Here is a 25,958-nt window from a genome sequence, read left to right on the forward strand (position 1 = left end):
ATTATTTTGTTCTTCCAATAGTTATTTTCACACTAAGATGTCCAACGTTTAGCTGCTTTCCTATAGAAGAGACACTATGCTCACAGGATAGGACTTTGTTCCTGCTTCTTTACCGAGATGAACAATAGCAACATGAAAAGAAACATTATTACTCTGTATTCTCCTCACCACTCAACGTGTAAGTCTGGTTTAGGTCTCATTCTGATGTAAAACTGTAATTTTATGTTGGAATACCAGAATGTTAGGAAGTGGTTTCTTTTATAAAGGAAACATCTTGAAGGTAGGATTTATAAAAGAGTACAATAGAAAGCCATGAAAACTGTATCAGTATAAAAATATCTCAAAAAGGATTATACTAAGCTATAATACTTAAGCGTCATTCAAGTCTTTAGATAGAATCATAAAACTAAAATGTGGGCCAGTGCATAGATCTGATGAAAGAACAAAATCCCTAAAATATCTCAAAATTTAAAATCAGAGCATTACCAAAAGTATGCTGACTTTTGTATTTTTTTAAATGTTAAAATCCTATGAAAACAGATAATTTAAGGATTCATACATAGTATATTTCAATGAGAGGAAAAATAGCACGAGAACAAGAACATTTGGGCGTGAGGCAGCTGAATCTTTCCAAACTGTGATTTTATTATTTAGCCTCTGTGGATTCTTTTCTTCTATCATCTAGATGATCGACTTGATTTAGACATACCTTTTTCATCTTGGTAAATTAAATAAGGCTTGAGCAATACAAAAATTCGAATAATGTTGTTTAAAAAAGGTTACCTCAGGAGTTTCTTTACAAGTTTATGTCTGAATTATTCAGCCTCAATCTGGACTTTCTATTATGAAACAGATGCTTTTGCTAGTATTAAAACAATAACCCAAAATATTCCCACGTATCATGTATAATAATTTTTTAAATTGTATATGATTCAGGCAAAATTGGTATAGAAGCCAAAACGAAGAAAAGAGCTAAGGGTTTAATTCCACAAGCCTTCCACTGCTGAAAGCAGGGTCTCAAGCACTCTTTTCTCCTTGACAGGATAAGGGCTGTTAATGACTCAGGGAGAGTATGTAAGATGGGTGTTTTGAACACACTGAGATCAGCTGAAGTCCTCACAAAGTGAATGACGCAGACATTGATCAATTCCATACCAGCTGTTCCCACATATTCATCCACATTGTGAATAGAAAATATAAGATATAATGACAATGTTGGCTGAGCTAAGCTGAACTTATTTCTATCCTGAGTTACCAACACCTTCCAATCCTTGCTACACAACCCCCAACCCCCCAAAAGAGTGTATCTTTTCCTAGTTCTAATTTTAACTTGAAAAATCACATCTGAAGAAACCCAATATCCTTTTTAAGAGTAAGAACAATCAAAAAGATACATAATATATTCAGTTTCTAGCAGAATGAATCATTGAGGCAACTTCCAAGATATGAAAATGTATCTGTTAAAGCTCAGACTTGGTTTTGTCAGAAGTGCAGTATTAAAAATAGCAAGCTGATTATATAACTGTGGGAGGGGAAAGTAAGGCATTAGCAAACAATGAAAGAAGGAAAAAAATAAATCTGAACACCATCTTTATGAAAGTATAAAGAAATCAGGTGCACCAGAACAAGAGTATAAGTTTCCAACCAATGGCTAATCCACAAAAGAAGATAGATACATTTTCTTTGGAATTAATGAAGGACAAGTTACTGATAAACAACTGGAATTACCTAGCACCTTCTCGCAAAGCATCACCCTAGGCTACTTTATTTCTTATCATGACTGTGGATTTAGAAGAGCTGGTATCCTTAGGACCATTTTGCAGAATGACAAAGTTGAGACCTTATTTAATTTCCTAATGTTCTTAACAACAAGTCAGCCCTCTTTTTTCTTTAATACCCAAAACTCCCACCTAAAATATAATACACAGTAGGTGTTTTCTAAGTCGCTTCTGAAAGTTGAAACAATTTAATAACTAACTGTGTAGGCAAGGATATGTTTTAAAAAATAGTTCTCAAAGCCCATTCCGAACTTCTCTGTCAATTATTTTAGTTATGGATACTACTAGCAATCAAAAGACTATCCCAGATTGGCCAAGGTATTTGTCTATTCAACAAATATTAGTTGACCACCATTGTGTGACAGGTATACAGATATAAAGATGAATATAACACAGTTTCTACCCTCCAGAAAAATCACAGACCAGTAGACTAAAGACAATGTCCCTATAATTATAAAATGATATGATAAGTGTAATAATAGAGAGAGCCCCAGGATGTCACAGTAGTCCCAAAGAGGTGTACCAAATGCAGAAAAATGATGTAGGAGAGATTCAGAGGCAGCTTCCTGGAAAAGTTTATCCAGGTAAAAAGGGAAGGGGAAGAGCATAGGAAGGGATTCCTGGCAGAGGGGTATATTGGGGGTCCCTAAGACTACCTTCAGGTTTTACGATTCTCTAGGAGGACTCACAATAGGTTTAACATATATTCACAGCTATGAGTTATTAAAGTGAAAAGACATGAAGTGAAATTGGCAAAGAGAAAGGAATGCATGGGGAGAAGTCCAGGGGAAACCACAAATAAGCTTCCAAGAGTTCTCTCCCAACATACTTAATTCTCCCAGCAATGAGTGTGGCTACACATAGGAATTGCTGCCAGTCAGCAAAGCTTGTTAGAGACTCAGAGCCCATGGGTTTTACTGGGGGATAACCATTTAGGCGTCCTTTGCCTAGTATGCCCAAATATTCCAGAATCCCAGAAGGAAAACAAGTGTTCTGCATAAACCGTGTTATTTGCATAAACAGTTTAGTCACTGTTATCAGTTCTAGAAATGATTGGAACCCTCCCCAAATCAAGTTTCCAGACACCAGCCAAGGGACAACTTTGTAAGCAGGCTTTTCAAAAGACAGCCATTAAGCCTACTATGTGAACTAATGTTTACACAAGGCGTTAGCATGAATAACTTCAGATAAGGAAAAAGAAATTAGATAGAGGTTTTTAACAATGAAAGGAGGATCAATTAAATATTAGACTAGGACAAGGAATGTCCTGAGTATGGACATATATAGAGACAATAGTTCCAAGTTCCTGAAGAGCAGGAGTCAGGCAAGAGCTGGCTGAGGCTAGATCAGAGAATGCTTTACATTTTAAGAAATTTAGGCTTTATCCACGGGTGGTGGTGAAGCAGGAGACAGACAAGACCAAGAGCTGTCTGGAAAATCTAATATTTTTAGTTGATGAGAATCTTGAAAGCGAGACTGCTCCTCCCTTCTGTGATCTACCAAGACAATAGAATGTGCAGTAAAGAGCAAAGACTCAAGCCCCAGATGCTTGCATTCTAATCCCAGATCTGCCACCTACTAGTTCTGTGACCTTGGACAGTTAAACTTCCCGGGACTCAATTTTCTCATCTCTGAAAATAGATAATAGCAACTTCAAGGGCATTTATGTGAGAACTAAGTAGGCTACCTCTATTTCATTAAATCAGAGGCACTGTCAACAGAAGATACATCGGGAAAAAAATTCTGTCAATTAAAGTATGACTCAATGCTATCTCATCACTTACAATTTTTATTTTAGCTATGATTTAGACACAGTTTTACTCCAGTATTACTATGATGCACTTGTAAAAAGGAAAATACAATGAAATAAATTGCTTGTTCTTTGCAAGAAAATATTAAATTATGAGCAGTCCTCTTATAATATTTGCTTCACTAGTGTTACATTTCCTGTCTTTCCTTGCTTTTCTGAACATACCCTATTTTTTGGCTTCAGTGCTGAATCATAATGTAATCATTTTATACTATTTTAACACTGAAACTCAGTATAGGTACCAAACGTGCATAAGACTCAACTGAAATGCTGATAATACGAACAGCTATAGCCAAGTCTGTGCATACACAGGCAATGATGACTATGACATGACTTCTTCCTGGCTGATAGCAATTATAAGATGCCGTAGCTTATACAACATATTCCATTTTCAGAGGTGTTAAAATTTGGGGGGGGGGGAATGTGCATCTTAAAATAAATTAAATGCACTAGTAGACGAGGTGGATTATTTTGAACCAAATGAAGCTTTAGCTTCAGGGCCTTTCAATTGAATAATACCTTCTGAAGTCCTGTGAGGGGCCCTAGTGAAGTATTCACACAGTCACATAGTTCTGAAAATTTGGCTTGTATTAAAAAATAAAAATAGCTTAAAATCAATGATCTAAGCTTCTACTTTAAAAAATTAGACAAAGAAAAGCAAAAAAGAAAATAGTAAAAGTAAATAGAAAAAACAGTACAATAAATAAGAGAGGAAATCAGTGAACTAGAAAATGGAATATTCAGAGAAAAATCAACAAAGTCAAAGATTGTTTCCTTGAAAAGATTTATAAAACTGACAAAGCCCTAATAAGACTGATGAAGAAAAAAGAGAGAGAAGATGCAAATCATTAATATCAAGAACAAAAAATAGAATGTCATTCAACAAATATTTTAAAAGATAATGAGGATACTATGAATAACTCTATGCCAATAAATTGACAACTTAGATGAAATGGAAAAATTCCTTGAAAAACACAGCTTAACCAAAACTAATATGGGAATAAACACTAAATCTAAAATAGCCCTATATGTAGTAGACAGACACTAAAAATTATCTAACAATTATCCCCACCTCCCAGTATTCATCTTATCTAATTCCCTCCCTTTGGGAGTGGGTGGCATTTGTGACTTGCTTCTAATAATAATATAAGGCAAAGCTGATGGGATGTCACTTCCACGATTATGTTACAGGATTGTAACTCCTGTCGTGCCGGCAGATTCTCTCTATAGACACTCTCCTTTGCTGGCTTTTATGAAGCTGCCAGGTAGAGCGGCTCACAAGACAACGAACTCAGGAGAACTTCCAGCCAACAGCCAGCAAAGAAATGCAGCCTATAGTCCCTGAAAACAGCTAAATCCAATCAGTAATCAAATAAGCTTGGAAGCAGATCTTTCCCCAGCTGAGGCACAGATGAGTCCTCAGTCCTGATCAACACCTCAACTTCCCCCATCGTGAGATATTCCGAAGCAGAGAACTCAACTAAGCCGTGTCTGAATTCCTAATTTAGAGAAAATGTGAGGTAATAAATATGTAATGTTTTGGGCTTCCCTCATGGCTCAGTGGTTGGGAGTCTGCCTGCCGATGCAGGGGACGCGGGTTCGTGCCCCGGTCTGGGAAGATCCCACATGCCGCAGAGCTGCTGGTCCTGTGCTCCACAGTGGGAGAGACCACAGCAGTGAGAGGCCCACATACCGCAAAAAAAAAAAAAAAAAAATGTAATGTTTTAAGCTGCTAAGTTTATGGTAATTAGTTATACAGCAACAGATAGTAAAACCTGTTTTTTATTGAATGTGCACTAATGTTCTTACAAACAAAACTTCAGTGGCAAATTCTATCAAACAACCAAGAAAAAAATAATCCTAATCTTACAAAAACTTATTTCAGCATACAGAGAAGGAAGAAATACTTTCCAACTGATTTTATGTGGCCAGCAAAACCTTGAAATCAAGATCTGACAAAGATTTTACAAGAGAAGAAATTTTAGAGCAATATTGTTCCTGAAGATGGATATAAAATTCCTTAACAAAACATTAGCAAATCAAATCCAGAAATACATAAAAAAGAAAATACATCATGACTGAGTGGGTTTATCCCAGGAATGGAAGGTAGGGTCAACATTTGAAAATCAATCAATGTAAATCACCCCGTTAGCAGAATAAATGGAAGGGAAAAAAAGATTGTCTCAATAGAAACAAAAAAATTGACAATACTATCTATGATAAAAGAAATCTCAGCAAGTTAAGAATAAAAGGGAATTTCCTCATCCTGCTAAAAGCGTCTAATAACAACCTACAGCTAGCGTCATATTTAACAGTTATAGATTAAGACTGGAGGCAAGGCAAATATGACTGCCCTCGTCACTTCTTTTCAACATAACATTGGATGTTCTAACTAGTGCAATAAAGGAAGATAAATGCATAAAAGAGATAAATATTGAAAAAAAAGTAAAACCGGAATTATTCCCAAGTAATATAATCATACCTAATAAGTAATATGTAATCATACATACCAGCTACAATAAAACAAAGCTGAGAAGTTAATACAGACATAAATAGATTGAGAGATACGTCATATTCATGGACTGGAGGCCTCGATAGTGTTTCTGTGCCCATTCTTCCCAAATTTATCTTGATCTTCAATGCAAACCCTTTCAAAGTTCCATCAGAGTTTTTTGAAGCAATTGACAAGTTAATTCTAAACCTTATATGGAATACAATAGATCTAGCATAGTATAATATATCTTGAAAAGAAGAATAAGTTGGAGAGCTTAAATTACCTGATTTCCAGACATTATAAACCAAATAATCAAGATAGTGTGGTACTAACATAGGATATCAAATTAAAGGAAAAATGAGTCAAGAAACAGACCCTCAGCATATAAGGTCAATTGATTCTTTACCACAATAACAAGTTACTGGGGAAAAGACACCATTTTAACAAATGTTGCTGGAACAACTAGATAGCTGTATGAAAGAATAATAACAAACATGAATCCCTATTTCTCTCCATACACAAAATTAATTCTAAACGGATGATAGACCTAAACAAAAAACTCAGAACTATGAAGCTTCTATGAGAAAACAGAGACACCAGAGAATGTCTTTGCAGCCTTGAGTTAGGCAAAGATTTCTTGGACAGACACAAAAAGCAATAACATTAAAAGAAAAAATTGGTAAGTTAGACTTCATCAAAATGAAAATGCTCTGCTTATCAAAAGACACCATTAAGAAAATGAAGAGGCAAACCACAAACTGGGAAAAAATATTTGGAACACACATTTGAAAAAGACATGTAGATATATAAAGAATATATAAAGAACTACTACGAATCAAGAATAAAAAGAAAACTAAATTTTAAAAGGGTTAAAGGCTGGGATACTTTACAAAAAAAAAGATAAACAAATGGTCAATAAACACCCATCAGTGCTCCATATCAGGAAAATGCTAATTAAATCCACAATATGATTCTACTTCATGCCCACTATAATGGATAAAATTTAAAAGATTGGGCTTCCCTGGTGGCGCAGTGGTTGAGAGTCCGCCTGGCTTTGCAGGGGACGCGGGTTCTTGCCCCAGTCCGGGAAGATCCCACATGCCATGGAGCGCCTGGGCCCGTGAGCCATGGCCACTGAGCCTGCGCGTCCAGAGCCTGTGCTCCGCAACGGGAGAAGCCACAACAGTGAGAGGCCCGCGTACCGCAAAAAAAAAAAAAAAAAAAAATTAAAAGATTGAAAATGCTAAATGTTGGTGAGGTTGAGGAGCAACTGAAACTCTCATACTGGTGGGAATGCGAACTGGCACAATCACTTTGAAGAATTCTTGGCAGTTTCTCGTAATGTTAAATACACATTCATCCCATAACCTGGAATTCCATCCTTGGTATTTACCAGGAAGAAAAGAAAATTATCCACAAAAACACTTGTTCTAGACTGTCAATAGGCCAAAACTTGGAAACAACTGAAATGTCTATCAACAAAACAATAGATAAACAAATTGTATTATATTCATAAAATGGAGCACTACTCAGTAATAAAATAATGAAGCACAAATTCAAGCAACAACATAAATGAATTTCAGAAACATTAAGGTGACAAAAAGAATCCTGATGGAAAAATACACTGCATGTTTCCATTCACACGAATTCTAGAAATTGGCAAACCAATCTATGGAGATAGGAGTAGGAAGTGGCTGAATTCAGGTATAGGATAGGGATTGACTAAGAGGCATGAGAAAACTTTCAGAGTGATGAAAATGTTTTTTGTGTTTATTTTTTTTTGGGGGGTGTAGCACTTACAGGGTTGGAAAGAATTGTCAAAATTCGTCAGATGAATAACTAAAATGTATGCATTTCATTGTATGTTAATTATATGTCAATTAAAATTTTAAATTCCAATTCAACAAGCATAAATTGAAAACCTACTATTTAAAGGTACTATGTACTGTGAAAATGCCATATTTTTGAAATTGAGAGATAGATAACACACCCTTAACCAGGGAGCACTATTTCTGCCAGCATTGGTTAGCTACAGAAGTTTTAACAAACCTGTGTATTCACAACTAATGCACAATTAGGAAATATTTTTGGTCTTAAAACTCAAAAGGAAAAACAACAACTAGCTTTATCTCTACAAAACAAACGTGAATATCTGCCAACAAATTAGTTTTCTTGAAATGAAAAATCCAGTGCATTCAAGCAGGTGGAAAACATCAGGAGTAAGTTAAAGGTCAACAGGAGAGGGAGGATATGGTTGATCACACAAAGGCCCTTTGATTAGGACACCCTGTGACATCTCCTAGCTTTAAAGTGACTGGCTTTATAATTGTTGTCACTTCTTGCTCCCAGAAAGATTTCCCAACCGAAAGACCTTGGCTTTACCCACTTAGCACTTACTCTGCAAGTAAAAGAGTGAGAGAAGGGCTTCCCTGGTGGCACAGTGGTTGAGAGTCCGCCTGCCAATGCAGGGGATACGGGTTCGTGCCCCGGTCTGGGAAGATCCTACATGCTGCGGAGCGGCTGGGCCTGTGAGCCATGGTCGCTGAGCCTGCTCGTCCAGTGCCTGTGCTCCGCAACGGGAGAAGCCAGAACAGTGAGAGGCCCGTGCACAGCAAAAAAAAAAAAAAAAAATAGAGTAGGACAAGCTATTCAACATGCTTTCAACACTGCACTAGGTAAACTCATTTGATTTTCACAGATTTAGTTATTGAGATGGGGAGAGGTCGCTTTATGGAAGGATTTGTGCTTAAGTTATCCTGATTTTTTTTTTAACACCCTTATTGGAGTATAATTGTTTTACAGTGGTGTGTTAGTTACTGCTTTATAACAAAGTGAATCAGCTATACATGTACATATATCCCCATATCTCCTCCCTCTTGTGTCTCCCTCCCACCCTCCCTATCCCACCCCTCTAGGTGGTCACAAAGCACTGAGCTGATCTCCTTGGTACTATGCGGCTGCTTCCCACTAGCTATCTATTTTGCATTTGGTAGTGTATGTATGTCCATGTCACTCTCTCACTTTGTCCCAGCTTACCCTTCCCCCTCCCTGTGTCCTCAAGTCCATTCTCTACTTCTGCGTCTTTATTCCTGTCCTGCCCCTAGGTTCTTCAGAACCATTTTTTTTAGATTCCATATATATGTGTTAGCATATGGTATTTGTTTTTCTCATTCTGACTTACTTCACTCTGTATGAGAGTCTTTAGGTCCATCCACCTCACTACAAATAACTCAATTTCATTCCTTCTTATGGCTGAGTAATATTCCATTGTATATATGTGCCACATCTTCTTTATCCATTCATCTGTTGATGGACACTTGGGTTGCTTCCATGTCCTGGCTATTGTAAATACAGCTGCAATGAACATTTTGGTACATGACTCTTTTTGAATTATGGTGTTCTCAGGGTATATGCCCAGTAGTGGGATTGCTGGATCATATGGTAATTCTATTTTTAGTTTTTTAAGGAACCTCCATACTGTTCGCCACAGTGGCTGTATCAATTTACATTCCCACCAACAGTGCAAGAGGGTTCCCTTTTCTCCACACCCTCTCCAGCATTTATTGTTTGTAGATTTTTTGATGATGGCCATTCTGACTGATGTTAGGTGATACCTCATTGTTTTTATAAGCATTTCTGAGATTTTTTTTTTTTTTTTTTTTGCTCCTGCTTGCTAACTTAAATATTTTGTTTTAAAATGGAATCAGGTATTTGAATATTTTCTGAAATCAAGCCTAGATTGATCATTGTCAAACTACCTTTGCATTTTGTTTACACATCTTTGCCACCATTTATTTACCCTTCTAGAGTCTTTCTGTGGTTGAGGAAATACCATGCACTATTTTACAACCCACCTGGGAAGCCATGGGGTTGTATCACTTGGTACACAATACACAGATGCTCAATAAACATTTGTTGAATGAAAGAATGAACAAATGTTATGGCCATAAACAGCCAATATTTCATAAAACCTTGTCCCCAATCCAGAACTGAACTATTTTAGTTTTGTAATTTGGTTTTGGGGCCAGCCTCCAAAGTCTTGAGTCTTGGGTCCTAACATTATAAGATTATGAGATAATAGGAAAATTTCATAATTTTTCTAAGTCTAAATTTTATCCTTTGTAAAATGGGGATAAAAAAATTCACACCTATGACAATTACAATAAAGACAATGTGCACGAAGCATTTTGTAGCTGGCCTGCAAACATATCTCAACGAGTACTTGTTGCTATGATTTTTAAGGTGTTTTCCATTACCACTTTTAAAAATATTATTATTCACATAGTATAATAGCTAAGAGCACAAACTCTAGAGCTAGCCCTCTGGTCTTTAGTTTTCATATCTATACAATTACCAGTAATTATGATAGTACCTACAACTTAGGGTTGTAATGAAGATAAAGTAAGTTAACAGCTGATATGCCTAGAATAGTAAAAACATCAGTAAGGTTAGTTGTTCACATTGTTGGTGGTATCATTAAGTGATATAGCCAACTGTGTTTTCAGTGTTATATGGGTATGACTTCCAGCTCTGCCCATTATTTACTATGTGTTCTTGAGGAAGGTAATTAACACTTTTGTGCCTCAATTTCCTCATCTACAAAGAGAAAATAATAATAGTGCCCATCACATGAAATTATAGTCAGGATCAAATGAGAGAATACATGTAAAGGACTTAGATTAGGGCCCTGCAGAGAGTAAGCAAGTCATGAATGTTAGCTATTATTGTCTTTGTGCGGTAGTCATCATCATCGTCATCATCATCATCTCTGCCAAAAGAATTCGCATTTATGGTCTGAAAATATAAACAAATAAAAGCCTTGTCTAGAACGAATACATAGGCAAGATTATCATATAGCACTCCTTTATTAGTTCATAAACCTAATAGTTCACTGTTTCAAGGTCTTAATTCTCTGAACTGTTCTTTCATTTTCCTATCCATCCCTATAGTTCAAAACCTCTCACCTTCAAAGGCAACCCTTTCTCATTAGCTTTGGAGGCCATTTTCTCACTAATTCAGTTATTCCTTTAAAACTAAAAGTATAATAACTGCAAATCCTGCTCCATGAAGATCAAGATATATGAGTTCTATTCCTGAAATTGCTGCTAAATTGAATGTCTTTGGCTAATTCATCAGTTCTCTGAATTGTGCACATTCTTCCTCAAAAAGTATGCCCACGAACTAACTTGCAAACTTTTATACATCCAATGCTGCATATAAAACATAAAACAGGGACTTCCCTGGTGGGCCAGTGGTTAAGGCTCCAAGCTTCCACTGCTGGGGGCACAGGTTTGATTCTTGGTCGAGGGACTAAGATTCCAGATTCTGCATGGTGCAGCCAAAAAATAAACAAATAAATAAATAAATAAAAATTTAAACATGAAATGCTATTCTTAAAAAAAAAAATACATAAAACAACGTAGGGCACCACACAAATACTCTACATTGGTTGTAATTACCATCATTAAAATTCCAAGGATCTGTATCAGAGATATAGTGTAGTTGACCCTCAGCATTACTGTCCAAAGCTGGCCACTGTAAATCCATGCCCCCTTAACTCTCTGTCCAATGGGCAAGCATTATTCAATAGTTGCAAGAAAAAAATATAATTAAAAGACCCCAGGGCTTCCCTGGTGGCGCAGTGGTTGAGAGTCCGCCTGCTGATGCAGGGGGCACGGGTTCGTCCCCCGGTCCGGGAAGATCCCACATGCCATGGAGCGGCTAGGCCCGTGAGCCATGGCCACTGAGCCTGCGCCGTCTGGAGTCTGTGCTCCGCAACAGGAGAGGCCATAACAGTGAGAGGCCCGCGTACCGCAAAAAAAAAAAAAGACCCCAAAGCTGAGCTGGAAGAGATATTAGAGATCATCTGGGTCAAACCCTCATTTTTCTAAGAACCGAAAATGAGAGTAAAAGATATTAAATAACTTGGCCAAGGCCATAAATTTATTTGGGGTAAATTTAGCAGTCAAATAATAATATTAGTAATAAGGGAATACCTTACATCCAGAAAGCCCTTTACAGTTTAGAGAGCACTTTTAGAAATATTTTCTTATTTGACCCTCATGGCAGAAATAAATGGAGGGTAAGTATTATTATCTACATTTTACAAGTAAGGAAACAGGTTTAGAGATCTGAAATGATTAAACCAAATTAACCCAGCTTGTCTGTAGCAGAGCAGATATCAAAAACCATTTCCCTCTGGATTCCCATTTCCTGCTTTTTCTACTCTCTTAGATTATAAATCATCTAATAGGAGAAAAGTTATGTGCTATGGTCTGAATGTGTCCCCTCAAAATACATATGTTGAAATCCTAATCCCCAAAGGTGATGGTATTAGGAAGTGGAGCCTTTAGGAAATGCTTAGGTCATGAGGGTGGAGCCCTCATGAATGGGATTAGTGCCCTTATAAAAGGAGACTCCAGAGACCTTCCTTGCCCCTTTCACTGTGTGAGGACACAGTGAGAAGGCACTGACTGTGAACCAGGTGGAGGACCCTCACCAGAGCACAGCCATGCTGATGCCTTGATCTTAGACTTCCCAGTACTGGGAGAAATAAAATTGCTGTCATTTGTAAACTAGCTGGTCTCTAGCATTTTGTTATAACAGCTTGTATGGTCTGAGACATTATGTTTCAAGTGTGTGGCTTTACTCTTGGTTTTGTGGCAGGAAGAATGAAGAGTATTTCTTATGTATTTTCTTAGTATTGTAGAGACAGAAGGATCTTTGAGCCTTTATCTAGTCCAATCTCCTTTATCAAAGCAGGATTTCACATATGTCACATCTGGCTGACCAGGAATCTATTTGAGGATAAAGTATTTTTCAAAATCTTCCAGGTGGTTTCAGCCATCCACAATATATTTTTTACAATTTAATTTAGCCAAATTGGCAAGTATTTTATGGTTTACCTAATGCTTCATGGAATTAATAAGAAACTAAGGTTTCTTTTGCATTCTAATTCAGAATAATTTGGCTATACTAAAACTAATAAGTATGATTAAGTATCAACATATATTTTATTTCAAAGTAGCAAAAATAATTGGTGGTTTAAATACCTATAAAGTGCTCTTGACTTAATCCCATGAGTGAAACCCATCTCATAGGTTACAGCGATTAGTTCAAAGATGATCATGTAACTCAGTTTGGGCCAATGAGACAAGAGGAGATGGTTTCCAGTCCTTATCCACCAGAGGGGAAAGGGTGACGCTCAGAGTGACCGGCTGCCTGGTCCTGCATCAGAGATGAATAGTCAGTCTCAGAGGCTAATGGCAGGTATAGAGACCAAATTCTAGGCCATTTTACCAGCTTTACCCTGTCCTAAGCCCCTTGCTCCTTTCCTGGGATATCAGTAATCCAAGAAACCATTGTCATCTAGATGGGAAGGCAAGAAACTGGTGCTTTCCATTACCTACTGCTCATATGTCCCTTTGTTTCTAGACTTTTATTAGTCAGAGTCCACTGACCCAGGTTCTGGAAAACCCAGGCTTTCCTTTGCTGTCAGCTATCTAATGCCAGCACTGTCTACTTCTCCTGTTGAGAACTGAATATCCCCTGCTCTAATATCAAGCCCCAGAAGCCTCTTGGGTAGGTTTTTTTGGTGAAAAAAATCCCTAAGGAATTGGGCCCATATGGCAACATAATTATACCAATAGTATGGAATTTGTGTTGCACAACCTTGTGTCTCTCCAAAACCAAGAACAAGGTGCTGCATAAGTACATGGACACCAACTCAGAGTAGGAGGCCATCAAGCTTTCCATTCACCTTACGGGGATCCCAGATCTTTTCTAAAAAAATCTGGAGTTCTACTTCTTCCAGGAAAATCACAGTTATCAATGTGAACATTACCAGCTCCCAATGACCCAGTAGCTTCAAAGGGATAGAGTCTTTACAAAATAAGACACCCAGGACACTTACCACCTCATCTATATCTGGTGATGAGTAAAGGGTGACCATTCAAGTTTACAACCATCCGGTTCTCACCGAACATCTCAAATGCTCACTCAAACCAAGAAGACATGGCCTATCTGATGATATGTGAACATGCCATGTCTAGCTGATATCTCATGAGCCAGAGCCTTTATCAACTACCTGATGCTATCACCTTTAGGTCAACCCCAAGACATGTGTATTTGAAAACACTGAGGTGGAGTTCTGGAATATAATCTGTTCACCAAAAGTTCTGGGGAGGGACTTCTGCCTAAATTGTCTTTAGCTCTGGAGTAAGTGACCTCGGGGCAACCCAAACCACCCAGTCACTCCAGGGCTTATGGGTCTCTGTCCTCTAGCCCCTTACTCTCCACTGTTTTGTACATTTTTCTCCAATAATTTTATGTTAGTTGGTTGGGTCCAAAGGCTACTCCTGAATCCTAGTGGAGGTAGATCTTACTTTTCTCTACTCTGAATGTCATGTACTATCCAATATGCTTCAGTGGGCCTGGGGAAGCTCAGTACTGGGAACCTTTATTTCCAATTGAGTTGGTATTCTCCTGGGTTTCTGATTCCTGAAAATATCATATTGCCTCTAAGCTCCTAGAAGGTCTTCAAGCTCATAAGGGAACTGTTTAAAATTTTCCAAGTTTTTATTCCCCATGTACAGCTCACCATCCTCAAACTAACAATTTTTATAAATTGGATCCTAGAAGAATAACTCCATTGCTCAACTCCTGCAGACAGCAAACCTGGCCACATCCTTGGCTAATATAACACACTGTACTTCTCAAAACACAATACTCCCGTCAACAAAAACTGTAGCCTACAGCCCTATGATCTCTTCCCTTTCCTCCTGCATCACATACAGTAGGAAATAACACGTCCCCAGAATGACCTTTAGGAAATTCTTGGATAAGCTGAGGAATGAGATCATCATTTAACAGAAGTTCCTGGATTGGATGTTTCATGAGAGATGGTCTGGCTTTCTTCTAAACCCACACATACCACTAAGACCCAGAAAGAAGGAGGGGAGAGATATATGTGGTTTTTCATCAGTGCTTTTGATCTTCTACATACAGTTTCTTTTTTTTCTTATGTTCTGCCAAGGAAGGAAGTACTAGTGTCTTAGTCCGTTCAGGCTGCTCTAACAAAATACTATAGACTAGTGGCTTATAAACAATAGAAATTTATCTCTCACAGTCCTGGAGCCTAGATGTCTGAAACCAGGATGCCAGCCTGGTCAAGTTCTGATGAGATCCCTCCTCTGGGTTGCAGACCATCAGCTTCTCATTGTGTCCTCATACAGCAGGGAGCAGAGAGGGGAAGCAAGCTCTCTCGTGTTTAGGGGCAATAACCCCGTTCATGAGGGCTCCACCCTCATGATTTCATCTAATCTTAATACTTCCCAAAGGCCCCACCCCTTAATGCCATCATATTGGGGGATAGGGTTTGAACATATAAATTCTGGGAGGACATAAACATTCAGTCCATAAGAGTGAGATTCAGAGAGATGTCATGACCAGCTTTAATACTTGGTCTTTTGGAAAGAGAGCTACACCTAGGAGTTTGACTCCTACATTCACATCATTTCTTATCAGGTCTTATTCTGAGTAAATCAAGGATACCCCCAGCTAATTTATACCTGTGCAATAGCTCAGCACCCTTAAACACTACACTATTTTTCCTACTATTTGCCCTAACTATGTCCTCTCTTATTTCTATAATATATGGAAGATAATCACAATTGTTATTCAATGTGTTTCCTAACATTGTCAATGTAGTCCCGACAGACTTAAAAAACAAACGTATGGTTACCAAAGGGGAGAGAGAGGGGTATGGGATTAATGGATACACATAGAGTAGATAAGCAACAAAGATTTACTGTATAGCATGGGGAATTATACCCAATATATTTTAATAATCTATAATGGAATATAATCTGTTAGAAAAAACAACAAATCACTATGCTGTACACCCGAAACTAACACAGTATTGTAAATCAACTATATCTCAATTTAAAAAGAAAGAAAGTGTAGCTCCAATCTCATTTTAAGTATACTCACTTGTGTTATGTATTCATAACCCATGGTGTTCAGTTTAAAAGGTAGCTTTCTTTCTATAAGGAATATTTTCTTGTTTGGAGGCTTCAATCAGGCTACCTCTTACTAGTTCTTAAGATCCATGGCTATTTTCCAGTAGAAAGTAGGTGGATACTCACAGGAGCAGAATGGATACCAGACGTGGATACATTTACAATTTAAGACCTTGGCAATGAGAGCATATAAATAATTGTATTAGTATATGAACAACAACTTTGAGTGAATCATAAATTCTATCACTTAAGCCCAGAGAAGCCTAGCTCTAAGAAAAAAATAAAATCAGAGACTCTTCTTTCCCTTCTTCCTGTAATTTTCTTGCAAATAGCATACTCACTGGTATTTTTGGAGGGCTCAGTTATTAGGGTGAAATCTTAGGACGAGAAGTAGGCTATAATATTAAAATGTTAATGGATAGTTGCCATAATATTTCCAGCAAGAAATAATCTCTTTCTCATGTTCAAAAATAAAACTAGAATGTCTTGTTATTTCAGTTAACCAAACTCGGAGAGTTACTGGACAGTTATGTATGGCATTTTGTGGGCCAAGAAAGAGGCAACATACTGTTTCTGCTCTTAGAAGAACTTCAATTCTGATCAGGAAAATAGTAAAGGTATATAAATGCTAGAATATGGTAAATTTCTAAAAAGAGAAGATCACATCAATCTGAGACAAACAGAAAAGGCTTTAGGCTTTATGGAGATGGAAACTTCAAATCAGGACTTGAGAAATTAGGTAGGATTTCCAAAAGGAGCAATCTGGGAAAGGTTTAAATAAATCAGTGAGGGAATAAGTAAATTCATCCATTAATTAAGTTGTTTATGTATGAATGACTGAACTAAGAAATTCCTGAATGAGAGAATAATAAATTGCTGCTGAATATGTGAAGCTCTTCAGCTGTTTCATTCAGAAAGATGTTGCCCCCAACTAGAACACTTGATGTTACCCTCTGGCAAGATACAGCTGGAACTCTGAAGCTGAGTACCAGTGGTTTAAATTAAGAAACAGCTTGTGATATTAAAATTAGGATATTTTTGAATAAAGCAACAAGACATATCACAAACTTCACAGAGATATAGAGCTTTTCACATGGTTCAGCAAATACAGGAATAAGATTTGATTTATTTATTAATTTGATATTCATTCATTAGTTACCAAGTGTCTACCCCAAATTGCACTAATTACTATGAAAAAATAAAAGAAGGTAAGGAAAAAGTCCTTGCCTGCCAGGTTGCCTAATATCTAAGAGGTGAAATAAGATGTGTAGAAATAAAATGGGAGAAAAGTTCTGGACAAAATATGAGAAACTGAGAAATGCAAATGCTACCTACAGTTTTTCTCTCCCCCAGGGAGCTCAAAGCACATCATAATTACCTGGCAGAGAGTACCATTCTCGTAAGCGTTTTACAGTGTGATTGGCAGGGATGCGGGGAGTCTAAGTGATCTGCATAAAAAACATGTGAGTTGAGGGGGAGAACCAGAAATTAGTTTTCTGTATGATACATTGCAAGGGATATTGGTAGGTCCAGATTCAGAAGGCCTCAAGGTTATTTTTCACTCTACCTTTTAGGCATCAGGTGATTCTAGGAAAGTTATTTAACATCTATGAAATAAAGTTTCTTCATCTGGGGATGACATCCTGAGATATCTAGCTTACCTACCTGTGTAAATTGAATGGCTGGAGGGAGGGGGGTGGATTTTAAAGAGCTTTGTAATGGACAAAGCATTTTATAAGTATATGTTAGAATATCATTATTTTTTTGGCGAGGGGGGGGACCTAGACACTATTTAGGTGAAAGGTGAAGGGTGTATTCTGTAAAGAGCCTGAAGATACAGACATATCTCTCATTTCAGTTGATAATGGTTCCAGTAGGCATAGTGCCAAATTCTGAGTGGCAGAAGAAGTGAGAAGAAGAGCTAGAAAATAGATTTAGAAACCTCAGATGCCCAGGCACAGACGCTAGAGAACAGTAGAGGTAGATGTAGGAGCATATGGGTTACAGAGGATCGAGGCCACCCCACTACATCTCTCTCAGCTACAAAACACAGAGAAGTCTTTCTGTTCCCCAAGATGGCTTCATAAATTAACTGAAAAAGAGAGAAAGCCAGCTGGCCCAAAGGGGACTCCCTGGTTGTCACAAAGATGTGCCACAAGAGAAAGCAGCAAAGACCATAAAATCAGGGAGAGGATGGAAACATGGGGATGTGACTGCTTAGTGGACAACTGTATGGAGCAAAGGCCATGCCTGAAGACCCGCTGCAGCATAGACAAACACCACAAATGGTAATGAAATTCCAGATGACACCATAAAACTGTGTAAGTCCCTAGGAATTTTGATGCCAGGGTAAGATGAAAAGTAAAGAGAGGCAAATCATGACTGACGGAGTTTAAATGTGAAGTGACTGAGGAAAACATGAAGTGACTGGGGTCTTCTAGAATTGACTAGAAACATTTTCCACCATCAGACCGTATAGAAAACCTGACACAGAAACTATATTCTGGAGACAAAACTACAGTTATATCTTGGGGCTACCTGATATCGTAGACTGAAATATCATCTCTGCTACAGGATGGTATTCTGTAACTAGTGGAGAGGTATGGAACATTTCAAGCAGAATGTGACATAATCACATCTATGTACTGTAGGGAAAGGTGTATGGAAGGCGTTGATAGAGAGGAAATGGATGGCGGAAGGATACTAGGCGGAAGGATACTAGGCGGCAGCCCGTAGGAGTCTATTTCAGTGATCCTCAAATTTAACGTGAGGACAGATCACCTGGGCGACATGTTAAAATGCACATTCTGATTTCTCCTGGGGGGGAGTCAGTGAATTCTGAATTTCTAACAAACTGCCAGGTGAGGATGATGCTCCAGTACGTGGCACGTATTTTGAGTAGCAAAGGTCTAGGTGACAGGTGACCTAAAACTGAACTCGGCAGTGACAGTGGAAAAGCAGGAGGTGAGACATGGGCCAAGAAGCAGCCAGGAAGTAAAACTGACAAGACTCAGTGACTGATTAGGGTAAGAGGAAAGATTCACGATGACTCTGAGAGTGGAGATCGCCAGGCTTGGACAATACAGTGGATTATGGCGCCGTTAATTGAGTCCTCGATAAATAAAGTTTTATGCAGAAACACTGCAAGACCCTTTACACATATGTGTTTCTACCAAATTATTGAGAAATACGCCGACTGAGTGAGGCTGCTTTTTTAGCTCTTTGCCCACTGAGAGTTCTCTGTAGAGCACTGGCTGCCTGTGTACCCGCCACGCCGTATTACTGCTCCCCCCAACAGACCTCCACAACACGGGATGCTTAGTGAGTTTTGGCTTCTTTGTTTTCATTGCATGTTGTTAATGGTCTGTCCTTGAACAAACAAAATATGCCATTAGGGAGATTAACACACATGGAACGCCTAAGAACCTAAAAGTACTTTAAAGAAATGTGAGTATTATTAAGTGAGTTCTTGCCTAAGTAAGGGGGAAACCATGGCAAACAGGTGTTTTAAGATTCCCCCAAGTAGTAGTCCAGAGAGGGTTCTGGAACCCAGCAGCCATCTGCAGTCATTGTGTGAGTTTGGCTCTAGGTCTGAGAGAGTGATAAAGAGATCAAAGGAGGCCTCTGCTTCCGCTGATGCCCAAGAGTCATTATCACAGGTGAAGCAGCAAGTCGAGTGGTCCACGCGGTTGCCAGAAACCGGCCATGGAGATGAACTATTGGAAATGGCTGTGGAATTTCATGCCTCATTTCCGATTCTTATTGAAGTGAGAACCAGATTAGACTCAAACCCTTGTCTGTGCTCTGTGTGTGCTTTTGGAGATGAGGGAGGGGTGAAGAGAGCAGAGAGGGGGCACCCGATACTGTGCTTCTGTGAACCGGTTTCCTTAAGCCATGGAGGTAGTGCTGAGAGCAGTGTACGGCTTCCCCAGGAAACCATTCTAAGTGGGCCACGTGCCCAATGGTTTCTATTCCAGTTAAGTAATAAATGAAATATGCTAATTAGCACCCTATTAGCTCACAGCAGGGAGTAATCCATGGCATTTTGATTGGAAAGAATTCTGTCATCCAAAAGGCTGGTCTGTAACACAATGCAAACTGGCCCAATTTCCTCCCTCTCTTCCTCGTGGCAGTAGTCCAAATGTCTGAGAAGCAGACCTCACAACCGTGTGCAATTCCGAGGGTGTCACTCCTCTCCATGAAAGCAAGTCTCGGCCTCCATGGGACCTGGCACCGTGCCACTCCGAACATGGATTTATACAATCCAGAAATGTGGTACAGAGCCCAAAAACACCGAGCAGGTTTGAAAGGATCTTTAGGGGGCAGCTCTTATTTCTTTCATTATGAGACTCTCCCCACTTTTTTTTCCCCTCTGGTCCTCCCAGATGCCAATCCAGGATGCATTTTTTTAACTCAGGAATGCAAGCATGTTGCCACTGAGTGGCTGGGCTGAAGGAGGCCTTCTTATGAAATGGTAGAGCTTTGGGGGTTTTGTTGGGGAAAGGCAAGCTCATTTAGGTTCACGTCTTTATATTTTTATTGTTTCAGCTGCAAAGAAACACCATCTAGCTCCTGTTTTCCTATTACTGTTTAAATGCCTAGATTTACATCTTGCTTATCCCTAGTGCTTTGCAGAAGGAAGGACTCCGATCCTGGGTGGCAGTGTGGACAGTGGGGGAAAAAGCTCAATACAAAAACAGCATTCTCTCCAATTTTTCTCTTTTAAAACATCCACTTTCCAAGAGCTCTGGGTGTTTAAAGGGATTAGACATTATGACACATCTGTCAGGTTACCTCAGAATTTATCAGGAATCCCCATCAGAGTAGGACTTATGCAATGAAGCTTAGTTATACCATGAATTGGCTTGGAACACATTTTCTGTTCCTTATACCCAAAGTTACAGGGATCACTTGTGTACTGGCTGACAGCTGTTTAATAAAAGAGATGGGGGGGCAAGATTTTTAATCATCTGAATGTTACAGAGGTAAGTTTCCAGTGGGTTTACTTTCTCAAGTTTGAGTCTCCCTTTCTATGATGATCTACTAAGGCCAAATAGATATTGAATGCCTATGACAAGGCCATGTAAAACCATGTTTCTCTGCATGCTGTTTTGTTTCTTCCCTAATAAAAACTGGTTATACTTTCTTAAAGTTAAAATATATTAATGGAATGTATTGGCTATAAGATTATAAGCAAGTTACTCTTTTTTTCCATACTAGTTGTTCTTTTACCTGTAAAGAAAATCAATTTATCTTGATTCGATACAAATTCAAAACAAATGCTGAATACGAGCTGTTATATCAGCAGCATTTAGAATTCATCCTTAAATGATATCTTCAAGAAAGCAAGTCCAAGAAAAACTTCATAGTAAAATATGTATCTCACTCCATACCGTTACCAAACAAACCACATTGATTGCAGTACCTGAAGACATTGTAAGGCACCATATGACACTGATGTCTGTTTAGAATGTTTTTTTTATTCTGTATTGGAAGATAAAGCACACTACCTAAATGATTCCAATGGCAAGAAAAAATCATCACTAAAAACCATCTGTGAATTAGCATATGGGCTTCTGGAACCCAACATCTTGGTTCTATATGTGAGTCAGAAAAAAAAAAGAGGAAAAGAAAGGAAGATAATGGGACCCTGTCTTTAAATATAAAACAAGGAATGATTTTTTCCAGTTAAGGGGACTTCAAAGAGGGAAGGTATTTCTGAGAATGAAGCAGTCAGCTGGACCTCACAGCGCCTCGACCCAGGACTGATCCCAAGAGCTGTCAGAAAACTTTGCAGCCAAGACCCAGGCTCTGCTAATGGAAAAATGTGTTCCTGAACCAGTGCCCTGTAAATCTAGGCATGTTGTCTATGCAATAGACACTTTGTCATTTTGGCAAATCTATCTATCTTGAACTAAAAAGCAGTTCAGTGAAGAATTAAGAAAGAAAGGTCCACAGGTTGCCAAAAAGGCAAGAAACCTAATGGTGGTAGCAGCCACTGATATTACTAGTCAAGTGTGTTAGCATTAAAAGACCCTCATCTGCCTGTCCCCAACCCAGCTAGCAAAGTGGAACTTTGCTTGGTAAGAGGCTTAATGTCTATCTTACATTTCTCAGATACCATGTATCTGCCTTGAACATATAAGCTGATATAACACGACCAGGTCTTGTGGATCGAGGAATGATGCCTAAATGCTTTTACATTTTGGAGGTTGCTGGGGAAATTTTTTCCTTGAAATTCACATGTTCCAAATACCTGTCTTACTTTGAGTCTGGATTCTAAAGGGAAAACTCACAACCTGGCAGTGGAAACAAAAGACAGAAATAAACTTTCTATTGACACTTTAAATTGAACATGCTTGCAAGGCCACTCCAGATGACAGTAATCCCCACAGCAGCCCAGACTGACAGATCACATGCAAACACTGCCTGCTACCTGGTAATTCTACCTGCTAATTACTTGAAAAGATTCAGGTACTCAACAACTGACCTGAATGTATTTGTGAGTTTGAGGACCAGTTAGGGAGGGGTAGGGGGGACATAAGTCACACGATGAAGTTGACAGTCAGTCAGGCGCTGCTGAAATTCTATCAAAAATGTTCTTACAGCATAATGAAGCTTTTCAGGCAGTCAATCTCCCCAGACATTTGCCTTTGCCAACAGTGACAACAATAAAGACAACTTTATTAGTGGCGTGGCAGTTTTATTTTAGTGCTGACTATAAAAACACCCACTGAGCTGTTTGCAGGCTCTGCCAGGTGGCAAGTGCACAGTGAATTTCAGATCAGAGAAGACTGTGGAGTCCAGCCCGAAAGTGATACTTGGGAGACGTATGTGTGTCTTTCTGGATGGAAGACAGCAGACGTGTGTGTGTGACGTGTGTGTGTGTGTGTGTGTGTGTGTGTGTGTGTGCGTGTGTGTGTGTGTGTGTTAGGGAAGCAAGAAAGATGACAAGAAGCAGATGAAGAAACGCTGAGACAAGCGAATGCTACTACTCTTCCTTATTTTTCTCCTGCCTCTTCTCAGTCATCCCAGTGGGACAGCATCTCCCGTGATAATGACAAATGTTCGTGCTGGTGCTGGCTCTGGCTGTGAAAGAACTGACCCCGGAGGAGTTCCTGTTGATGGAGGAATAGCACTAGTGAGAGGCAGAGCAGAGGGATACGATGGTGAAACGCTTGTCAAAGGCCATACAGGTCACCACTCAAGGTAAGAGGAAGTGGTCCTTTCATGCAGTTGACATTTGCTGAGTGTCCATCATGTGCTAGATGCTGGAGATGCATGGTCCCTATCTGGAAGCTGCTATGGAATTCACTCACTAGAAGGAGAAAAAGGCACAGTTCCCTGCTTCCAGGACGCTCAGAATCTAGGAATAACTACTATCTTTATATTGTGACTTTGTACTTGGACTAAAGCTATTTAATTGTATCCTCGCTACCCTCCTTATAAGGTGAGAATTATTAGCCCATAAATTTGTAATTGAGGAAAATGAGCCTTGACCCTACTCAAGGTCACACAGCTAGTAAGCTCAGATGCCTTGCTTCCCAGAGGTTTTGGACCACGGTCCCTGCTATCTGGATTTTGGTGCACTTGTGAGTATTGATGCAGCAGAACTCAACTGAAGTTAGTGTCTGAGCTCTTCAAGACCCCACTAGGAGCTGTCTGCACTCAGACTACATGCCAGCCAGTCTCAAGAAGAGACACCAAAAAAAGACCAGAAAGATCTGAAATCAACAACCTAACTTTACAACTCAAGGAACTAGAAAGAGAAGAAAAAACTAACCCCAATACTAGCAATGGGAAGGAAATAATAAAAATCAGAGCAGAGATAAATGAAATAGAGAATTGAAAAAATAAACCAAGAGGGTATTAATGGCGATTATATAAATTCCTGTTGCTTTGTAACTAAATTACCCCCCAAACTTAGCAGCTTGAAGCAGAAAGCATTTATTATCTCAGAGTTTTTTGCAGGTCAGGAATTTGGGAGTGGCTTCACTGAGTAGTTCTGACTCAGGGTCTCTCATGAAGTCATGGTCAAGCTGACAGCCAGGGCTGTAGTAACCTGAAAGTTTGACTGAGGCTCAAAGATCTGCTTCCAAGAGGGCTCACTCACATGGCTTGTGGCAGGAGACCTCAGTTTCTTGTTGTCTATTAGCAGGAAGCATCAATTCCTTACCACGTGGGCCTCTCTGAAGGGTTTCCTGAGTGTCCTTACTAAATGGCAGGTGTCTTCCTCCAGAGCAAGTGATCCAAGAGCAGAGAGGAAGCCACATGTTTTCTATGACCTAGGCTTGGAAATCCCACGTGTTTTTACTGCCACCACATTCTACTTGTTAGAATCAAGTCACTAAATCCAGCCCTCACTTAAGGAGAGGGGAATTAGCGTCCCCTTTTGAAAGGAGGATTATCAAAGAAATTACAGGTGTATTTTATAATCACCACAGTAATCATATTATAATTACAGGAGTGTGAGTCATTTGTTTCTTTTTTTTTAAAGTTTTATTTATTTTTATTATTTTTATTTTTTTGGCTGCGTCGGGTCTTAGTTGCAGCATGTGGCATCTTCGTTGAGGCATGCGGGATCTTTCCTTGTGGCGCACAGGCTCTTCATTGCGACACACGGGCTTCTCTCTAGTTGTGGCTCCCGGGCTCCAGAGCGCGTGGGCTATGTAGTTTGAAGCACTCAAGCTCTCTTGTTGAGGCGTGCGAGCTCAGTAGTTGTGGTGCGCGGGCTTAGTTGCCCTGTGGCACATGGGATCTTAGTTCCCTGACCTGGGATCGAACCCACGTCCCCTACATTGTAAGGTGGCTTCTTTACCACTGGACCACCAGGGAAGTACCCCATTTGTTTCTTTCTTTTATTTATTTTTTATTGGGGTATAGTTTTACAATGTTGTGTTAGTTTCTACTGTACAGCCAGTGAAGTGGAGTTCCCTGTGCTATACAGCAGGTTCTTATTAGCTATCTATTTTATACATATTAGTGTATATATGTCTATCCCAGTCTCCCAGTTCATCCCACCCCCCCTTCCCCCCCTTGGTGTCCATACATTTGTTCTCTACATCTGTGTCTCTATTTCTGCCTTTCAACCCAGTTCATCTGAACCATTTTTCTAGATTCCACAGGTATGCGTTAATATACAATATTTGTTTTTCTCTTTCTGGCTTACTTCACTCTGTATGACAGTCTCTAGGTCCATCCATTTGTAGAAACATGGGTGGACCCATTTGTTCCTTTTTTAACCAATTTTATTTGTATATTGTATATATTTTATTTTTATAATAAAAACTTTAAAAGAGAAAGTTGTATTTAAGTAGTTGTAAACATTATTTCTATATATCAATGCACTCAGCAAACTTTTTTTAAAAGATACCTCCAAAGGTCAAATTCAACTCTCTCAACTACTCCTCTGGTCTTTACCACACCGTCTGACAATAGCCACTAGACAGACAATTCATTGTCAGATGTCTACCATACAACTGCAAAGAAGGAACATTTGGGAGAGCTGGCCTAAAGCTCAAGCCTCACCTCTGCATTCTCACGTCTACCCATCAGCCCAGGCAGACCTCCACATCAGCTTAGCTGCTTTGACAATTGTCTTAAGTTGAACAAAAACCCTGAGCCTTTAGCTTTTCTTAGTTCTTACAAGAAATAGCCATATGAAATCTGTAAATCTGTTTTCAAGGACACTGTATTATGTCTCTCAGTGCTTTCTATAATAGATCATTGGGGAAATATCTTTTAGAATGCACTGCCATGAAAAAATTTCTCCCTTGAAGAATGAGCGTACGTAGTTATAAAGCTTGGCATGTTACCTTTCTCTGTCCTGGCTACAAGGAAACTCACAGTAATGTTCT

The sequence above is a fragment of the Delphinus delphis genome, chromosome 1 (genome assembly GCF_949987515.2).
Source record: "Delphinus delphis chromosome 1, mDelDel1.2, whole genome shotgun sequence".
NCBI classification, from domain to species: Eukaryota; Metazoa; Chordata; class Mammalia; order Artiodactyla; family Delphinidae; genus Delphinus; species Delphinus delphis.